This window comes from Oncorhynchus tshawytscha, linkage group LG05 (assembly GCF_018296145.1).
Source record: "Oncorhynchus tshawytscha isolate Ot180627B linkage group LG05, Otsh_v2.0, whole genome shotgun sequence".
Classification (NCBI taxonomy): Eukaryota; Metazoa; Chordata; class Actinopteri; order Salmoniformes; family Salmonidae; genus Oncorhynchus; species Oncorhynchus tshawytscha.
Genome location: NC_056433.1, coordinates 8,349,540 through 8,357,039, shown reverse-complemented (window position 1 = coordinate 8,357,039; position 7,500 = coordinate 8,349,540). Strand labels below are relative to the sequence as shown.

Below are 7,500 nucleotides of genomic sequence, written 5' to 3'. Positions count from 1 at the left end.
CTTCTCTCCCTCTCTGTCTCTCTGTCTCTCTCTTCTCTCCTCTCCCTCTCGGTCTCTCTGTCTCTCTCTTCTCTCCCTCTCTGTCTCTCTCTCCTCTCCCTCTCAGTCTCTCTCTCTTCTCTCCCTCTCGGTCTCTGTCTCTCTGTCTCTCTCTCTCTGGCTCTCTCTCTCTCCCTCTCTGCCTCTCTGGCTCTGTCTCTCTGCCTCTGTCTCTCTCTGGCTCTGTCTCTCTGGCTCTGTCTCTCTGGCTCTGTCTCTCTGGCTCTGTCTCTCTGGCTCTGTCTCTCTGGCTCTGTCTCTCTGTCTCTGTCTCTCTGTCGCTCTGTCTCTCTGTCGCTCTGTCTCTCTGTCGCTCTGTCTCTCTGTCGCTCTGTCTCTCTGTCGCTCTGTCTCTCTCTCTCTGTCTCTCTCTCTGTCTCTCTCTCTCTCTCTCTCTGTCTCTCTCTCTCTCTCTCTCTCTCTCTCTCTCTCTCTCTCTCTCTCTCTCTCTCTCTCTCTCTCTCTGTCTCTCTCTCTCTCTGTCTCTCTCTCTCTGACTCACTGGCTCTCCCTCTCTTTCCCTCTGACTTTTATTTATTTTACCTTTATTTAATCAGGTAGGCAAGTTGAGAACAAGTTCTCATTTACAATTGCGACCTGGCCAAGATAAAGCAAAGCAGTTCGACAGATACAACGACACAGAGTTACACATGGAGTAAAACAAACATACAGTCAATAATACAGTATAAACAAGTCTATATACGATGTGAGCAAATGAGGTGAGATAAGGGAGGTAAAGGCAAAAAAGGCCATGGTGGCAAAGTAAATACAATATAGCAAGTAAAACACTGGAATGGTAGTTTTGCAATGGAAGAATGTGCAAAGTAGAAATAAAAATAATGGGGTGCAAAGGAGCAAAATAAATAAATAAATAAAAATTAAATACAGTTGGGAAAGAGGTAGTTGTTTGGGCTAAATTATAGGTGGGCTATGTACAGGGCTATGTACAGGTGCAGTATTTTGTAAATGACATCGCCAAAGTCGAGGATTGGTAGGATGGTCAGTTTTACAAGGGTATGTTTGGCAGCATGAGTGAAGGATGCTTTGTTGCGAAATAGGAAGCCAATTCTAGATTTAACTTTGGATTGGAGATGTTTGATATGGGTCTGGAAGGGGAGTTTACAGTCTAACCAGACACCTAGGTATTTGTAGTTGTCCACGTATTCTAAGTCAGAGCCGTCCAGAGTAGTGATGTTGGACAGGCGGGTAGGTGCAGGTAGCGATCGGTTGAAGAGCATGCATTTAGTTTTACTTGTATTTAAGAGCAATTGGAGGCCACGGAAGGAGAGTTGTATGGCATTGAAGCTCGTCTGGAGGGTTGTTAACACAGTGTCCAAAGAAGGGCCGAAAGTATACAGAATGGTGTCGTCTGCGTAGAGGTGGATCAGAGACTCACCAGCAGCAAGAGCGACCTCATTGGCCTGGCCTGCAGAACGAGCAATGCTAAGTGTTTCCCACAGCGTGTATGTGATATTTACACAGAGATATAGGTATGTTGTGTTCTCCATAGGTTAACCTATTTTTTTTTAAATGCAAGTGCTAAGTAGGTCATTTTTTTCCCTTCTATAGTCATTGGCGTCATCGGGAGGTTTGGTCGTGATTTGAGACTGTATTTCCTAGAATAGGACATGTTGTTTTTCAACATCAAAACTCAATGGTTGCTCAAAAAAGGGAAGAGGTCTGTCTGTGATAGGGCCTTTGTCTGTCTCTGGCTCTCTGGCTCTGTCTCTCTCTGGCTCTGCCTTCTTGACGTCTCAGTCGACCCGACAGGTCCTACAGGACCTAGTTTTGTGGCACCTGGACCACTGCCCAGTTGTGTGGTCATGTGCAGCTAAAGAACAAACATAGATGCATTGGGTCCAGAACAGAGCAGCATGTTGCACTTAGATGAACACGGAGGGAAGGCGCCTCATTAACATTCATGTCAGTCTCTCCTGGCTCAGAGTTGAGGAGAGATTGACTGCATCACTATTGTGGTCATTGTGCGAGGTGTTGATGTGTTGAAGGTACTGAACTGTCTGTTCAAGCAGTTGGTAACACAGTTCAGACACTAATCTGTACAACACAAGACATGCAACCAGAGGTCTCTTCACCGTTCAGACACTCATCTGTACAACACAAGACATGCAACCAGAGGTCTCTTCACCGTTCAGACACTCATCTGTACAACACAAGACATGCAACCAGAGGTCTCTTCACAGTCCAGACACTCATCTGTACAACACAAGGCATGCAACCAGAGGTCTCTTCACCGTCTCCACGTTCCAGAACAGTATTAAATATCGCCATGACTACATGAAACTCTCTGCCACCCCCAGGTAAAACGAGCTAGAAATATTTTTTTTATTTTTATTTTATAAAGCAGATAAAAGAACACCTTACTGACACAAAGGGGACTGTGAAGACCCACACATTTTTAAATACACTTTCCCCATCACTATAATACACTGCTCCAAAAAAATAAAGGGAACACTTAAACAACACAATGTAACTCCAAGTCAATCACACTTCTGTGAAATCAAACTGTCCACTTAGGAAGCAACACTGATTGACAATAAATGTCACATGCTGTTGTGCAAATGGAATAGACAACCGGTGGAAATTATAGGCAATTAGCAAGGAGTGGTTTTGCAGGTGGTGACCACAGACCACTTCTCAGTTCCTATGCTTCCTGGCTGACGTTTTGGTCACTTTTGAATGCTGGCGGTGCTTTCACTCTAGTGGTAGCATGAGACGGAGTCTACAACCCACACAAGTGGCTCAGGTAGTGCAGCTCATCCAGGATGGCACATCAATGCGAGCTGTGGCAATAAGGTTTGCTGTGTCTGTCAGCGTAGTGTCCAGAGCATGGAGGCGCTACCAGGAGACAGGCCAGTACATCAGGAGACGTGGAGGAGGCCGTAGGAGGGCAACAACCCAGCAGCAGGACCGCTACCTCCGCCTTTGTCCAAGGAGGAGCAGGAGGAGCACTGCCAGAGACCTGCAAAATGACCTCCAGCAGGCCACAAATGTGCATGTGTCTGCTCAAACGGTCAGAAACAGACTCCATGAGGGTGGTATGAGGGCCCGACGTCCACAGGTGGGGGTTGTGCTTACAGCCCAACACCGTGCAGGACGTTTGGCATTTGCCAAAGAACACCAAGATTGGCAAATTCGCCACTGGCGCCCTGTGCTCTTCACAGATGAAAGCAGGTTCAAACTGAGCACATGTGATAGACATGACAGTCTGGAGACGCCGTGGAGAACGTTCTGCTGCCTGCAACATCCTCCAGACCTGAATCCAATTGAGCACATCTGGGACATCATGTCTCGCTCCATCCACCAACGCCACATTGCACCACAGACTGTCCAGGAGTTGGCGGATGCTTTAGTCCAGGTCTGAGAGGAGATCCCTCATGAGACCATCCGTCACCTCATCAGGAGCATGCCCAGGCGTTGTAGGGAGGTCATACAGGCACGTGGAGGCCACACACACTACTGAGCCTCATTTTGACTTGTTTTAAGGACATTACATCAAAGTTGGATCAGCCTGTAGTGTGGTTTTCCACTTTAATTTTGAGTGTGACTCCAAATCCAGACCTCCATGGGTTGATAAATTTGATTTCCATTGATAATTTTTGTGTGATTTTGTTGTCAGCACATTCAACTATGTAAAGAAAAAAGTATTTAATAAGAATATTTCATTCATTCAGATCTAGGATGTGTTATTTTAGTGTTCACTTTATTTTTTTTGAGCAGTGCATATATTGTATTGTAATTTGCACTGTACAAGTAACAACATGAATTGGTACATGAGGCAGAAGTCACGCAGTGCGACCAATTCCATGTTACTTCTACAGTGCAAATTATTAGACCTAGACATTGTGTGTGTACTGATATGTCGGCTTTGTGACGTTTAAAAAAAACAACAACATGTATTTCAGTCCTCGATTCATAATGTTCTGTACTATGTGTTGTGGCATGTTTCACGTGGACCCCAGGAAGGGTAGCTGATACTTTTACAGCGGCTAAATAGGGATCCTAAAAAAATACGAAATTGCCCTGCCAATGTTGTTCTTGTCAAACCGTTTTGAAATTATATTTCCAAATTGTAGGTATAATATACAGTCATACTGGTATAGATCATTTGTTGTATTACTTGTGAGGCACAGCTGACAGTGAGCATAATAAATAGATAAATAATAAATAGATAAATAATAAATAGATAAATAATAAATAGATAAATAATACATAGATAAATAATAAATAGCTTTTTAATTTTTTTTTTTTAAAGGGGACTGATGGCCTGGATCTGATGGTCACTGAGGGGAGGAGGGACTAGGCATGGCTGCAAACGGGGGGTGGAGGCCAACTCCCCTCCTCCCTCTGCTGCGAAACGGGGGGAGGCCAACTGCCCTCCTCCCTCTGCTGCGAAACGGGGGTGGAGGCCAAACCATTCAATCCGTGTTGTTACTTCTATGACCTAGAGAAAGTGAAGTCAATATTAAAGAGCCAAGAATAATAATAACACCAGCTTATTGAAACATGTGTTTTATGGCTTTATAAAACTGATGAATAAAGATGTGTTGAACAACAACTTCACATGAACTCATAAAAACAGCAGCTCTTTGTTGTGTTCATTAAGTCTCTCTCTAGTCGTGGTTTTTAAAAGGTTTGAAATCTCACATTATCATCTTTGCCGTGCGTTTAAGGCTTCTTTTTGGCTCGAGAAAGATCACCGTTTCTGCAGTTATCTGATTGGCCAGCGGGAGGCCTGTAGATGCACTTGATTTGCTCTCTACCGGATAGGCAGACTTTTACCTTCAGACGTATGAAATGGTTTGAACACTTTGTGTCTTCCTGGCGCCGATGAATCAAGTGCGCCTACCATCAACAGCGCCAAACAAATAAAGAAAATTGGAACGCAGGGCTTTATCGTTGTTGTTTTAACAGAAATGTTTGGTGATCGGACAGATTCTACCAATTAACATATGGAATTGTTTTAAGATTGTCACAGCAAGGATAATTTAGCTATTTGATTTGGAATTCTACGACGCCTTAATTAAGCTATCAAAAAATATTTTAAAAAACGTATTTGACATTCGAATTTGGTCTGTCTGCTATTAGCCCATAGAAATGCATTGATTAACAGATTGACTACATGGAACATAAGGTAGTCGCCCCAAGAGTTGGTAGACCAAACCATTCATTGAGGGGGGCGATGGGGAGGGATGGGGGAGAGTTGGTAGACCAAACCGTTCGGAGAGATGGGGAGGGATGGGGGAGAGTTGGTAGACCAAACCGTTCGGAGAGAGGGGGAGGGATGGGGGAGAGTTGGTAGACCAAACCGTTCGGAGAGAGGGGGAGGGATGGGAGAGAGTTGGTAGACCAAACCATTCGACAAACTCCCTCTAGCTCGGCCACCTGACGAACCCCCTCTAGCTCGGCCACCTGACGAACCCCCTCTAGCTCGGCCACCTGACGAACCCCCTCTAGCTCGGCCACCTGACGAACCCCCTCTAGCTCGGCCACCTGACGAACCCCCTCTAGCTCGGCCACCTGACGAACCCCCTCTAGCTCGGCCACCTGACGAACCCCCCTCTAGCTCGGCCACCTGACGAACCCCCTCTAGCTCAGCCACCTGACTCTAGCTCGGCCACCTGACGAACCCCCTCTAGCTCGGCCACCTGACGAACCCCCTCTAGCTCGGCCACCAGACGAACCCCCTCTAGCTCGGCCACCTGACGAACCCCCTCTAGCTCGGCCACCTGACGAACCCCCTCTAGCTCGGCCACCTGACGAACCCCCTCTAGCTCGGCCACCTGACGAACCCCCTCTAGCTCGGCCACCTGACGAACCCCCTCTAGCTCGGCCACCTGACGAACCCCCTCTAGCTCGGCCACCTGACGAACCCCCTCTAGCTCGGCCACCTGACGAACCCCCTCTAGCTCGGCCACCTGACGAACCCCCTCTAGCTCGGCCACCTGACGAACCCCCTCTAGCTCGGCCACCTGACGAACCCCCTCTAGCTCGGCCACCTTTCACCACAGATGCGGAATGGCGAAATGGGCAGATGCAGTGGATAGAGATATGCAGTCCATGTGTCTATTGTTTAAATGGACAGATTTAATTTATTATGTTAATTTGGATTTCCACGGGGCTGCAGAAATTGTTGTTGAAGGGTTATTTGATGGACAATGGCTGTTGACTATACTTGAAGCAAGGTAAACCATAGCCATGGAGCGTAACATAAAACAGACAGGTGTTGTTGCGTCCAAGGTAATCTCTATAGTATTATAAAGGACGTGTAACACGCTAGGCTAGTCATGTATATCCAGAGGTTTCTCTCTCTCTCTACTTCCTCTTTCCTTCTAACTTTTCCCATCAGCTAATAGCACGTGTAAGTGTCAACACGTCCTAAGAGAGACACACACACACACACACACGAGAAAGGGAGGCACTCAACAGGGTTGACCGATTTGTTCGCTAAGAAAATGTCAGTGAACCAGGTCAGTGATTTGGGCTAATTTAGTTATCAGAGTAACTTAAAGGTTGTGGCTGTAAAACAGAATAGGACAGGACTCATTCAGTCTCTAGTCCTGATAACACCACAGCTCTGGCTCTGGTCCCGATAACACCACAGCTCTGTCTCTAGTCCCAATAACACCACAGCTCTGTCTCTAGTCCCGATAACACCACAGCTCTGTCTCTAGTCCCGATAACACCACAGCTCTGTCTCTAGTCCTGATAACACCACAGCTCTGTCTCTAGTCCCGATAACACCACAGCTTTGTCTCTAGTCCTGATAACACCACAGCTCTGTCTCTAGTCCCGATAACACCACAGCTCTGTCTCTAGTCCCGATAACACCACAGCTCTGTCTCTAGTCCCGATAACACCACAGCTCTGTCTCTAGTCCCGATAACACCACAGCTCTGTCTCTAGTCCCGATAACACCACAGCTCTGTCTCTAGTCCCGATAACACCACAGCTCTGTCTCTAGTCCCGATAACACCACAGCTTTGTCTCTAGTCCCGATAACACCACAGCTCTGTCTCTAGTCCCGATAACACCACAGCTCTCTCTAGTCCCGATAACACCACAGCTCTGAGGGAGGGGTTGAGTGAGAGGGAGGGGGGTTGAGTGAGAGGGAGGGAGGGGTTGAGTGGGGGGAGGGAGGGGTTGAGGGGAGGGAGGGGTTGAGTGAGAGGGAGGGAGGGGTTGAGTGGGAGGGAGGGAGGGAGGGAGGGGTTGAGTGGGAGGGGGATGGGTTGAGGGGGGAGGGATGGGTGGGAGGGAGAGGGAGGGATGGGTTGAGTGGGAGGGAGGGATGGGTTGAGTGGGAGGGATGGGTTAAGGGGAGGGGTTGAGGGGAGGGAGGGAGGGATGGGTTGAGTGGGAGGGAGGGATGGGTTGAGGGGAGGGAGGGAGGGCGGAATGGGTTGAGGGGGAGGGAGGGAGGAATGGGTTGAGTGGGAGGGA

At 47.7% G+C, this 7,500-nt stretch overlaps 1 protein-coding gene across 1 annotated transcript in view; it reads left to right on the top strand.

Annotated features, from left to right (window-relative positions):
- Nucleotides 1–7,500, top strand: part of LOC112236030 (signal-induced proliferation-associated 1-like protein 1) — a 230,058-nt gene that overhangs the window by 167,466 nt on the left and 55,092 nt on the right.